Here is a 14,704-nt window from a genome sequence, read left to right on the forward strand (position 1 = left end):
TATGACGTAACCGTTGTTATAAATGGTGTAACGTACTCAAACAATGATTTTAGGATTTGCACAAATGAACTAGACTTTCTAGGAGATGATTCTGATTCCGATGACGAGGTTGTTGAAGAGCCAGAGATTGAGAATGAAACCAAATTGGTTGAAGTTGTGGAAGACCCAAATGAGCTAGCCAAGGATTATAATGATGCTGAGATTTTGATTGAAGCAAAAACTGACGAAAAATGGCTAAATAGTTTGATAGAGGACCACGATAAAAATGAGGTAAATAATTCATTGCAATTCTTTAAGAATGATGAGGATCCCGTAATACAAGAGATTGTGGAAGGTTTGTCTAATCCTTTGCATATTTCTAAATCTTTTGATCCACATTACTTAGGATTGAGTATTTTTTCTTCTAAAATTCTTAAGGATTATTTTACTTCTAAGTATCCACCACTTGATGTGTTTGATTCTAGCATTGTGCAGGTTCACCAAGAGGAACCCGAAGAAGTTCCCTTATTTTATGTTCTCTATCCACTTTCGAGTGTAGAAAGGACTAAGTGTGGGGGAAGCTTTCAAGCTATAACAATTTCATTATTCATGTGTTGTACTAATTATTGTGTGAATTTGCTACTAGAGTTGCAGATTGTTTTCTGGTCAGACTACCAGATTTTCATATTATTGATATATGGACGATAACAAAAGAGTCGGGCTGACGACTTTAAACCAAGCGCTAAATGGGAGGCAACTCATAGGTTTTGTATCCCTTTTATTTTTTGTTTTTATTGTTTTCATATCACATTTGCATCCCCATGTTTAATTTCATTGAGTCCGGAATTTATTTTAGAATAAAATTAAGACGAATACCTTTTCGTCAGAAAAATTTAGACTGCAAGTAGTTCAGTCCAGAGACCATAACTGTCATACCGTTTATCGAAACACCGTGACCTTTTGAAACTGTGTAGAAAAGACGCAGATGAACAACGTTTGTGAAATTGAGTTTTTCCAAATTCCTTACCAATTTGCACAGTTTTTGTGTTTTATCTGCTGCTATGTCAGAATTCAGATTTTTCGGTTTTACACACTGAGGACAATGTGAAGTATAAGTGTGGGGGAGTCTTTTGCATATAGAGTTTTTAGCCTTTTTGAGTCAAAATTTTCAAATTTTTTGTATATATTTGAATAAAACCTCCAACTTGTAGAGATTTTAGAGTCACTAGCATACTTCTAGGTATGTTTACATAAAGATTTCTGACCGACATAACTGAACTTGGAAGTGTTAGGGAACTACGTTCGATTTCTTCTTAGAGTGTTAAATAATGGATTTAATCATGCCGGTGATGCAAATTAGGAGCAGGGAGAAATGCATTATTAGATTTGATGATCAATCATTAGTGGAGACTACCTATTTTCAAATTTCAATAAGGCCATGGGGAAGAAAAATCTATAAGGAAGTTTCAAGCAACAAGAAAATTCAAGACAAAGAGTTACAAATTGTCAGAGTTCTACAAAGTTCAAGATTTTATCATCAGCAGTTGAAGACCGAAGACCAAGAAGATGAAGAAGACGAGCTGAAGACTACGTTTCTATTGGATGTTGTGAGAGTGGTGTTTTCTTCACTGCCAATCGGATGTGAAGGTGGTAAGTACTCTCATCCTTGCATATGGTTGATTTCCTTTCTTAGAGATCATCAGAAAAATATTTTTGTTTTCCAGGATTTTGTGGAGTATCCAGATATAATTCGGAAGGTTTCCTTCCCACCATTCAACGTGTGTAGGATTTCTCTCTTCATTCCTACCTGCACACATGTGAGACCCATAAAACATCCATCTTATTGAGTGCAATTATCATAAAATCATTTTAAGTGAGGCAGAAGTCGAGGCGAAATGCTTGTTGGTCGCTTTCAAACACGCGTTCTCTCATTATGGTGTGGTTATTTCTCACTCAACATTTAAGAATGACAATATGTTCTTTAGTATTTCTAACTTCTTATTACTAGCATGCAAAAACTTTATGTCCTCATACCTTTTTGGATGCTTGGGAAGCTGGAACGCTTTGAAGTTGGAGCAGGTTTTGTGGGTATACCTCTCGTAAGCCCTCACGAGACTATAACTCGTCCACTAGGGACACCTAGGGGTTTAAAGGCTTGTTGCACATGCTAAGTGCAACCGTATCCTCGACGACATGGAGTTGTTGTATTTTATATAGTTTGCTCGAGGACTAGCAAAAGCCAAGTGTGGGGAAATTTTTTAAGTGCATATTTTGCATATATTTAGTGTCGAATCCATGCAATTAATTGTTATATATTCTTGCGAATTATTGTATATTACTCTTTTTTTCTCTTGTTTATGTTTTGCTAGGTGAATCGTCCAAAAGAAGTGAATTTGCACGTAATTGTGCAATAAAAGAAGTTAGATACAAGTGGAGAAGGGCCAATGACCAAGTGGAACTCGTTCTCATCTAATATTTCTTGCTATCACCTTGAAGAGGGCGAAAAGACGAAGCCAACTACGAAAGAATGAAGTTAATCCGACGCCGAGTGAAGAATTTATGGGTGAAATAAGAAGTGAAGCCTGAGATAGTTAAATGGTGGTTGTTAAAGGCAGACGACTATTTTAATCGGGGCTACCACCATCATCTTCTTCTAAATTCACGACCAGAATATTATTTTTCTTCAACAACACGAGCAAAACAGCAGTGATGGAAAAAGGAGTTTGCTGGTGATGTTGCTGTCATTGCCGCATGGCAGTGATTGAGTCTTGTTGACTGAATGATGGATTAAGTGGTATAGTAGTCGATGCTAAACCAGTGAGCAGCATACAATGGGAGTGATGTATTGCTGGCATTGAGAACGAGAATGAAGCTGCATTCATGGATGTCGAGATGGAGTTATCGTGATCAGACGTATATGCCATTGATGGCAAAGAAAAGGAGCTCGAGTTGACTGTGTACGGGGAATGATGGTGACGATATAACTTTCGAGCACCTCATTGTTCTTGGCTGTACGAGAATAGAGTTGAAGCCCGAGTAATGGTTTCTGCCATTGATTCGCAGAAGATAACGAGAAGAAGAGGTCTTTGCTGTAATGATCGGTGATTGATCACTATTGGTGACTGTAGGTGGACAGACAGTGATGGCAGTGATGGGATTTTAATGGTGATGGAACGGACTGCTATGGTACAGAGCGATCGAGATATATAGAAAGTCTTAGTCGTGAGTTACGGAGTAAGAGTAAAAGATCCAGGAGGAGTTTCGGCTAAAAGTCCCAGACGTAATTGAAAGAAGAAAAACCAAGAAAAGATCCAGGAGAAGTTACGGACAGAAAATCCTGTCTGTGAGAGGAAAACTGAAGTCTAATGAAGTTTGCACTGTCATTCCATGTATCCGACAGTTGAAAGATGAAATGGGATGGACTTTGGCATTTGACTCAAGCCCGTTAGCAGTTTTGAGAAATTGTTTACACGGCCAAGAGTGGGACGTGACTTACACTATGTTTGTTTACTCCTGACTCATCTATGTCGTCTGCATCTGAGTCATCTGGATCTGAGTGAAATCACCTGACTCATCTGGATCTGACTCGATATGTTTGTTTTGAGTCAGATCTGACTCATCTGACTCAAAAAAATGTGAGTCAGTGGTTTGGTCCCGTGAGTTAGGGGTATTTTTTTACCTGACTCAAATGGGTCCAAGTCAGGGGTTATGTCTGAGTCATAGGTCGAGTCAGATCTGACTCAAAATGCAAAACAAACGGTCTGACTGTTGACTCGGCCCGAGTCAGAGGTTGACTCAGATCCAGACGCCGAGTCAGTTGCAAACAAACAAGATGTTAGTTTTGGAATTCGACCAGTTTTGGCGACCCTTTCTTGACCAGGATTCGAGCACGGGAACTTCTGCAATTTGGACATCTATATAAGAGACACCTCTTGACCTAATATATATCATATCTCTACATCTCATAATACACTTTTGTTCTTCATTAAAATTCTAGGGTTTACCCCTTTTAGGGGGAAACCAGAAACGGTGTAAACATGAGAGGCTAAACTTTATTGATTAAGGATGAATTCAATGTTCTAGCGTGAAGCTTTATTATTTTACAAGTTTGTCATGAGTTTTAATCGTCTTATCGTTTGTTTTCACTACATCTAATGTTTATGAGTGATTACTGGATTGATTTGGGGAGTGCACGCTAGATTGATCTATTAATTGTTTTATTGCTAGTATTGAGTTAGGAGATAAGTAATCGTCGAGTAATTTATACACAAATAGAAATCGCGAGAACTTGCAGAGGGATTCTGTGGAGCAAATGTGAGTGAAGACAACACCAGCAAGTGGACCTTGAGCTAAGAGTTTAACTACTGGGATCAACCTAATTCATAAATACTAAAGCGTTCGATTGGATTACACCCTGAGTGAGCTACTACTTGGTGGTTCCGTTGGATAGAATCTGATATTGGAGAGCTTCTGTATCCGTGGTAAAAGGAGTTTTGATGATAGCACTGAGCTAGCTGTTATTCTACGGTTGGTGATGAATGATTCTAACAAAGATAGATAAGTATACTAAACCAGTTATCGCTTGGTAACGGTGAAGAATTTCTTGGTCATCTCTTTCTTTTATTTGTTATTCTTTTTATTTTACTTTAAACCAATCCCCCTTTGTTTTATCTTATTTTGCTATCTAAATAACATATCAATTACACATCTCTCTGTGAGAACGATCCTTACTACCGCTATATTATCATTTAATTAGTGGGAAATATTTCGATTAATTTGTTGTGGTTACAACACGCATCACGGCTTAATTCTGAGAGTATTCAAAAATGGACTACGTCCCAGGGTTTTTCTGCATTTGTGGTTTCCTTGTTAACAAAATCTTGTTGTGTCTTTTACTTTGATTTCCGTATTATAATTGTTTATTATAATAAAGTAAAATACACATATATGTTAACTCTACATTACTTTATAGAGATCCTATAGAGTTTGGTTATTACCGAACCTATTATCAAGTAACATACTTCGCTATTGTATTGTCTCAATCTTGTATCCATAGTGAATCACACAAGTTATCTTGTTATCGTATTGTCTCGACCTCGTATCCATAGACGATCACACAAAGTGTAAACCGAATTATCGTATTTTATCGACTCTGTCCATAGACGATCACATTCGGTAGAGGACTTATAGGTTGAAACAAAAAGATACCATTTTTTCTCTGTTTTCCTCCCTAAAACCAACCATTCTCCTCCTTTATAGCCGAAGCATCAATCAAACGGTCATTTGCATGATTTAAGCAAGTGATGTACGATTTTGGTCTCGCAGGGAAAAAAAATCACCTCATAGAACTACAATAAATATATCTTTCAGCTATTAATTCATAAAATAGGAAAATTAATTCTGACTTCTAGTAAGAAACTCATAAATCTTTTAAGTTGGCTAGTTTTTGTAGCAGAGATGGAAGCTCTAAATCCCGGAACGGGCCAATGCTAAATTGACCGGTGGCTTTTCCCCTAAAACAATTCCGAGTAAGAAGAACCTGGGACCCACTTTGCCTGTTATTTATCTATGGTAATTCTAGAATTACTCTTCTTTTTAATCTTTTAACTGAGTGTAATGATCAATCCTCATTGAAATCCCAACGTTTCAGTCAACCCTTACAGACAGACAAGTTTCCAGTCATCCTTCATTGACGGACAAACCGATCTTTTTGTGTTTATTAAATTTAGATTTTTCTGCCATTTTTACCCCTCAATCATAATTAGTAAGTAATCCAACCGTAGTTAACCCTTATGCATGGGTTTCGAAGTTGATTTCTTTTTGAGGACCCGGATCTCATATTTCATATTCTTCCTCTCTTTTAGGACTGACCTGGTATCTTTCTAGCAATATTCGACCACCTTTTGGTTTCTAATTTGAATTGAAATATCGCTCTATTAGTATACATATTGGTCGTTGTGTTGGAGGTGTAGCGGACATGATGAGGGATCAATGATATTATAACATTTCTTCATTAAATATATTGTCAAAACATATATATTAATGACACGAAAAAATAAACACATGGTCAGACGATCATATAACATTAATTGGGTACCACACTAGCAAGTAGCTTGTTATAATTTATACTGTATTTACTATAAAACCATTCCTTTTTATGACAGGCAAGATTAATTTATGGAATTCTTTTGCATCTCTAAACAGAAGACAACACAAAATTTCTTTCATCCAGAAAATTTCACAAAAGTCTGTGACTATGTATGCCACTAATCTTTGTTAGAGGCACGAGAGATGAAAAACGAACTGCTATATGCCAGAATCCTCCTGACCTTCAGTCAAAAAAGGAGAATAGGAGGTTTGCTAGGTAGTGAACTCACGACCTAATGTTGTCGAAATTGCAGAGCTATTTTTTACACGCTACTTATTTACCGTGGAAGCAAACATACTGCAATTTGATAACAAACACTAAAATTAGAAAATCAGCACACAGACAAGCCAAGTAAGTGAATTCAAAGAGGAATCACATTTGGTTATATAATATATATGCATTTGAAGTTGAGTATCACACTAAGACGGTCATATGAAATAAATATATTTTTTTCCGACAATCGTATAAAATAAGTTGGGTATTACACTAAGGCTGTCATATAAAATAAATTGATCTATTATTTCATGGTCGTATAAATTAGTATGGTAGCTAGTTCAGGTGGTCGTATAAATTAAATTGGGTAACCAATTCAGAGGTCACCTATAAAAAAAACAGAGTAATTCTAGTTTAAACAAACACTGCAAATTCTAAAAAGAGAGTATGCATACTAAAGGCAACACAATGATTACATACTTGGTTTATGGAACTGACATTGGCGGATATCAAGGATGTAATCTCCTCCAAACCAGCATTACTACCATCCATATGCAAGCATACCACATTTTGTACAGCTTCTACGTGAGATATGTAAGTAGCCCCTGAAGCAGCAACCTTCTCCCTTAAAGCCGACACAGACTACTCATTAAACAAGGTTCAAAACCCAAAAAATAACGTGAACATGAAGATATGATCTATATTAGGGGTAGGATTTGGGTTGGTTGGGCGGGTTAGAAGGCTTGGCCGAGGCAGACCTGAGCTAGGAATTCTTTGCCCAGATTGTCCATCGAACCCGTGGAGGTACTTCCCAAGTCCGCCCAAATTATGTTCTTCGGGCTCCCCGGGTTCCTCGGGTTGGCCCAAATTTCGCTAGACATAAGAGTTTGTTAATATGATAATAACAAATTTTAGTAATAATAAGATTTAATTCCTCAATTTAACTTAAATTTCCAAATAACTGAAAATTATTTACAATAATATAATTTATTTTTCATATTAAATGATTAATGAGATAAATATAATATATATTTTCATTATTAGATTAAAAATATAATATCTAGAAATAGATAATGATACCAATTATAAAAATAATTCTATATAACTATAAATGAAACAAGAGCCCTTGTTAAGTGAAACAAGAGCCCTTGTTATAAAAATAATTCTATATAATTATAGTTATAATTATATATAACTATAATTCTATAATTCTATATTTGCTGCTAAATGAAACAAGAGCCCTTGTTAAACAATGAAGCTAAACCACTCTGGCATTCTTTTTTTCAAGCTAAACCACCAAATTATTTTTTTTCAAGCTAAATCATTCTGGTATTAAATGGTGTATACCTACAAAACCGATAGACTCTTGAAAATGACTAGGATATATCGAATAAGACGGAATAAACCTAGGTTGAGCAAAGAATGGACTAAATGCAAGTAAAACAATGCAACAATAATGTTTTTGCATCGCCTAGAATCAAATTCAACCAATCTGGTAAAAACCCTTGATCTTTTCTCCATTATCTCCACCATTACCTCCAGCACCACCATCCAATTTCAGTTGTGTTTCATGGCCAAAATATTTAACCCCATCACATTTAACTCTTCTAAGAAGTCTATAGTTTTGAGATTGCTTGAGGTTTGAGAAATTAGGGCTTCAATTGAAGAAGTATTAAAATTTAAGGGCTCAGTGAATTTTGGATTTGAATGGAAAATTTAACTTTAGTTGATTTCGTACAAGGATTTTTCAATGAAGAAGTAGAAGTAAAAGGAAAGATCTATAATAAGCTTATCTCCCTTCGTCCTTCGGTAAAACACTAAACAGAAAACCAAAACAAAAAACCTAAAAGATAGTTCTTCGTACTGGTAGTAGGAGTAGAAGAAGAAGGTTGAGGCTGAAACGATTACAAATGAGAAGACGTAAAATTGGGTATCGGGTTCAGATTAATAAACGGGTATGATAACTTGGTTGGTTAAGTTAACTGATGAAGGGATATCACCGTAATTTAAATGTGAATCGATCCCAACCAGCACCGACCAGTTTCCCTGTGTCTGTCAACTTAGGTTGACTGAAATGTCGTTTGTCTATAAGAGCATCTCCAATGCAAAGGGTCAAGGTCATCCTACGTGGAGGTCTTATTAATACATTTTTATGTGTGGGTCGTAACTAAATGAGAAAAAAAAATGTAATTTTTTTTACCTTAAGTTGATTTCCAACCCCCAAAGTATTATCCAACAAACTTTACTTGAATTTAGAGACAAAATGATGATGTGGCTTTAAGACCTAAGGTCATAGAGAAAGTCTTATTTATACTTTCTCCATTACCTCCACTTAGCCATGTCATCTATCTCTATGACCTTGACCCTTGTGTTGAAGTTGGAAATTTGGTACAAAAAGTCTTAAATCCTATGTGTCATTCAATTTTAAGACTTTTACCTCTTGCATTGGGGATGCTCTAAGGAAACGAAAATGATATATACACCGAGCCAAATACACCGAGTTTGCACCGTGTGAGGGGATGGTGGGGCCCACTTCTGCCCCAGCCCTATCCCAGTGCAGAGAAGGGACATTTGGGACCGTGCGATCGCTTCTCGGTGCAACCCTTCAGTGGATATATAATCACCCTAGGGCTAACCCCTATGGGCTAGATTGAGCTGCTAGATTGGCCAAAAAGTGTTGTAATTCAAAAAAAAAAGTGTGGTTTAAAAGTTAACACTTGCACTTGCTAGTCCTTTCTCCTCGCATTTGCTCGCAGTTCAACTAGCAGCGAGATTCAAAAGCAGAACGATGCAGCGCTCAAAAAGTGACTTTAACGCTGAATGGAAACGCGCTAGCGCTGAACAATACAGCGCCCCAAAAACATTTCTCGCAACAACAAATAAAGTAAAGTTGTGCTATAGGTGAGGAGACAACTGACAGGGTCTGAGGTATTAATGATCACCTTGTCAGTTCTTTTCATTGTTGTCTTGTTATGGATTTTTATAACATGGAAGAGAGATAGGTGAACACGTGGAAGAGTTATGGAGAGAAGAAAAAATGTGACGGAGAGAGGAAATTGTTTTGTTTTTCTGTTGAGAGAGGAGAGAAAAAGTACGATGGAGAGAGAAAAACTAAAATGATTATTTTTGGAGCGTTGTTTGATTCAGCGTTGGGAGCTGTTTGGTTCAGTGACTATCTGCTAGATTAGCCATGCCATAGGACTTAGGAGGTTGCCCATGCTGACGTAGAGCCAATCTAACAGCTAGATATCTGATCCATAGGACTTAGCCTAAGGCAAAAACGAAAACCTAGGATTTCTAGGACGATTGCTCGAGTGTGATCGGTTAAACTACCAGCTGGCTGGTCCTACTCTTGTGGGGTTTTTATTTAAAAAATAATTAAAGCCATCAATTGACTCTTGTAAGGTCTTGAGTCTTGACTCTTGTGGGGTTTTTATTAAAAAATACTAATTAGCTATCAAGTCTTGGCAGTAGATATACCTTTCAGTTATCTAACTCATGTTAATTTCGCCTGGTCCCCAATCGAGACTCTAAGCTCGCCAGTTATATCATCCATTGTAGTTTGAGCCTTGTTCCAAGCAAACAAGCTGTTGTGTTGTGGAAGGATTGGAGCGTATATCCGATCATAATGGTGGTTCACAGGGGATTACCGCCACTTCATCAGCGACTCGATCTTTTTGTTTTGATATTGTTATTGATTATTAAATTCAGTTTTTTTAACTTCGCTGTCTCTCAGAAACTACCAAGAGCTGAAGGTATATGAATTCTCAGAACTCAAATCCTCATTTTACAATTATTTTCAATTGCCTACTAAGGAGGTAATGAGGTGGTACCTCATCCATAAGTATAAATTATTATTTGTCAAATATATATATATTTATATATATATATATATAATGCCGATCAAAAAGAACAAATATGCATATTTAATTGCAGTGGAGGCTCTAGAAGAAATAGCCAACACAATAGGGATGAAAGACTGGAATTTTGCTGCCACTGCCGATCCATGTATAGCTGTCGGCGTTAATTGTTCCTGCACTCTCTCTGGCAACGTATGCCATATTACCGGAATGTAAGCCCCTCAATTGGTCGAGCTTCTTTTTCTGGTTGTCTGGGAAACTCACGGGGCCATTATTCCTGAAGGAAAATTTCTTGTTTGGTCCTAAGCTCATAAGGTTATTTATAGTAGGGTCCAACCGGAAATTTTTTTTATCTGGAGGTCCAAAATTAATTGAAAATATTGAAATGACCATAATACCCTCTACTACCAAACGTGTGCGTGTCTACACCCTTATTATATTGAGTACATATCCGCTGCACTGCTTACAAATTTGAGTACACATAGCTTATATACTTATAAATTCGAGTACATATCTTCTGCACTGTTAACTATCAAAATCAACGGCAAGAAGCTTCACTCTCTTAACTGGTTTTTCGTCCAAGTTTTACAAACCCAATCTTTGAATATTCGACCAATGTTTCCATGTTTATCTCAAGTTCTAAATCAAGCTTTATCTGGAGTTGCCCGTATGTAGCATTTAAGAATCCTTTATATTAACTTGTCTTCTCTTCACTGCCTTCTCTTGGCAGCAAAACGACTTCAAAATCAACCCAAACTCTCCAAAATTGAATACCCAATCTTTATTTCCTTCTCAGCTTCGAGATCCCAGTCCTGATCTCCCTTGATCTTCATTCCAATCAATGACAGACAACAACTCTTTCCCAAATGGTTTCTCGGTATTAATCTCTCACTCTGTCTTGTTGTTCTGAGCTTCTGGATCACGCCTTTACTCCTCAAACACGACCACAAGAACCGTGACTAGCTGCTGGTCGACTTTGTTGGACAACGGTGAACTCTTGGCAGCAGCTCTTCGTATTTTGGTTGTAGACTGAGATGAAATGAGCGGAACTGGTCGAGTGTATTAGGAAAAATATGTACATGATCCTATAAATGTCCCCATAATGAACAATACTTCACTTAGTCCAACTTGGGTAATTATAGAGTGAATATACTTAAAAATTGAAACTAAAATCGTTATGGGTTGTCCAGCGGATAGACGACGGTGCTGGTATACTAAGAGAAAAAGGTATAGCAAGGAGATAAACTGTTTATTAGTTGTTTTTTTTTGGTATTCCTCTATGCGAAAAAAGAAACTTAAGCAAGAGTCTTACGTAGTTGTGTTGATAAGGTGTACCAATCTCTGCTTGTAAAAATGACTTTATGCAACCATATCAACTAGCACGTCTTGTTGAGCCCCCTGCTAAGTGACCAACTGAGATGATCAAAAAATGTATAAAAACTCCAAGCGGATTACTTGGTTATGCTTAGTGCAGAATAATAGTTATGGAGCAAAAAACCAGCAGCTACTGTAATGTTCTATGAAGTGTAGACTGTGATTTTTACAGAGTGCAACATTTATATACTGATTTCTCGTCAGTATAGCGTATATAAACTGAATTTTCAGCAGTGCAGCATATACGCACTGCCAAATTATACCAAATGAAGCTGCAAAAACCTTCTACAATACTTATCTGGGAATAATACAGTACATTCATTATGGACTCCATCAAACTCACTAAAAATGCATGAGAATGCAATACATGCATTACACACTCTCATCAAAACACACTAAAAATGCATGAGAATGCAGTACATACATTATGCACACCCATTAAAACACACTTCATACTAAACAAGATTACATAAACAAGAATATCGAAACACTTACATGTTTGCATTATATCGTCCCAAGAACTTCACCGGAGTTTGATCCTTCAGAGAAAGGACGCAACCATCAAGAAATTCAGGAAATCCCATTATACGCCACGACCACCACGATCCATTCCTACGCCTAACCCGAACTAAACTACCAACAGACAAACAGTGGAAAAACTTTGAATAAAACAAAATCAAATGAACTAAAAAATCAACTGCATGTAAAGAAAAAGTGACGAATCCATGAATATAGACGAATTAAAGCACATATTCAGTACTACACATACGTACTAATGGATCAACCCCAAAAAAAACAGTTTGTATCAGTATTCCACATAATGATATAACTAAGAACAAAAACACTATGGATGAAACAACAACAAATGATATAACTAAGAATAAAACATAATCAAAAGCAGTTCGTATCAGTATGACACATATGTACTGCTGATTCATGAACTAAAAAACAAACCGCATGTAATGAATCTATCAAAAAAACATAATCGAGAGTCTTATTTTAGTATGAAAGATATGTACTTATGGATCAAACCACAACAAGTGATAAAACTAAGAATAAAACAAAATCAAAAGAAGTTCAAATTAGTATGCAACATATGTACTGCCGGATAATACCCGTGAAACAACAAACAAACATGATTTTGAGAAAATAAAGAAACGAAAATAACAAGATAATCAAATTGAAAGTTCAAATAAGCTAAAAAAAATCATAATCTAACCCAAAAAGATCGAATAATTACGATCAAGATGCATAAAAACAGTACGTCATATACGAACTGATGGTTAATAAACAACCAAAACTGAAACCAAACCTATAGATGCATAGTAAACACGGAAAAATAGTACGTCATACACGTACTGATGGTTAATACACAAAAGCAAACTGAAACTAAACCAAAAGCCAACAAAAACAAAACTAAAAATATCAGATTTAGTAACGAAATGAACATAAAACATGATTTTATAACTAGATCTGAACTATTTTCATCAAAAACCACCAGTACATCATATACGTACTGATAATTAATATACAAAATCAGACTAAAAACAAATCAAAGACTAACAAAATGAAAATAAAATATCAGATATAATTAAGCACGAAGACCGGAAAACATAATCAAACATCAACTAATTAATGATTAAATCAACTTACCAGAAGCTCCATATAAACAGAATCGATCTTGGATTCGTGAATCGATCAAGACCTTATAAAAATATTCATCACCAGAACTTTTCATGATACACAAACGAGAGAGGATGAAGAAAATGAATTGGATTTCATCAAAATCCAGTAGCAGCAGTGAGAGGAAAGAGAAAAGAAAAAACAAATCTGGAAAAAATAATCAATCCCTTGTTTATATATTTATTGCACTAAAGGTTAATTTGGGTATTATAAATATGTACACCAATAGTCTCGCACGTGTCTAGGACATGGGAATAAAATTTTGGGTCCAATTTTTTTCTTCTCTAAAACTATGGACCTCTAGTTACTGGGCTTTAGTGGGTGGACCTGCCATTAACTAAGACTACCATAATAGTACCTATTGGTAATTCCTACATTCCTGAATGATTAACTTTAACTAGTAATTTTTTTTTTTTTGAAATGTAAATCTGAGCTGGTATGTTCTTGACGCATAAAAATCATAATTCGAAAAAATAAAAATAAACAACTAGACATTGAAACCCTAAATAGTGACTCCCGAAAGGATCCGAAAATTAATGATATTTTTTATATTCCCTCGAAATCTATTATTTTTTGTTCCGCCCAGTACTTTATTGTCAGCTCCGTAAATATATTTTCCTCTAGATATTTTACCTATTTATCACAGTAGGACAAGTCCCGTAGATAATTTCGTTATGGAAAATTAGCTATAGATCTAATTAACTTAAGGAGAATGATCCAGTCATCAGGTTGTAGCGAAATCCGAAAAATAATGAGTTTTTACCACTTTTAGGTTTTGATTTTCTGTAACATTCCCTACTTTCTCTGATGGATCGTGGAGGCGTCTGTTGATACGGAACCTGCGAAAAATTAAAGAAAAGGTGATTGGAGGTGGAGAAGAAGACGTAGGGTCGGTGGTGGAGAAAGAGAAGTTATCTGTAAATTGGGTTTTCTTTTCGGTCGTTGGAGGATTTTACCGGTGTGTATATAAAAAGTCAAAGAGATGGTAATTAGGATATATGACAATTTTCATGGGTAGTACATAGGATTATTGGTAAGGCTGCACAAAGAACCCGGTGTACCCGGAGTACCAGACTCGTACCGGAAAAAAAAATCTGAAACCGGACTGGAACCGGTGTAGCCGGTACAGGGACCAGGAATGGATTTTAGAACTGGTTGGGTACGAGTACAGGTACCGGTTCTAACTCAATTCCCGGCAGCACCGGACCCAGAAAACCCGGTGTATAATAACCATCCATCTAAGTGATTTCTAACCATCGATTCTAGGTTTTTAGGGCATCTTATCTATCGAACAACACTCTTCAATTCACTCGTTCTTCCTTTGTTTCCTCTTTTTCTTCTTTTCTCACTTGAAGTCTACTTTCACAGAGAGGAGATAAAATCAACCATGAAGATTGAATCTCTATCTTCGTCAAAGAAGAATAAGAAACCCAATCCCAGAAACTCA

The 14,704-nt window shown here is 36.2% G+C and overlaps 1 long non-coding RNA gene across 1 annotated transcript; it reads right to left on the minus strand.

Annotated features, from left to right (window-relative positions):
• Nucleotides 1–11,469: 11,469 nt before the first annotated feature.
• Nucleotides 11,470–12,345, minus strand: LOC113356370. The gene is made up of 2 exons (XR_003362954.1): nt 12,070–12,345; nt 11,470–11,598 (listed from the first exon to the last, which is right to left on the minus strand). It is a non-coding gene; the product is annotated as an uncharacterized LOC113356370 (long non-coding RNA).
• Between the last annotated feature and the right edge of the window lie 2,359 nt (nt 12,346–14,704).

The sequence above is a fragment of the Papaver somniferum genome, chromosome 3 (assembly GCF_003573695.1).
Source record: "Papaver somniferum cultivar HN1 chromosome 3, ASM357369v1, whole genome shotgun sequence".
NCBI lineage: Eukaryota > Viridiplantae > Streptophyta > Magnoliopsida > Ranunculales > Papaveraceae > Papaver > Papaver somniferum.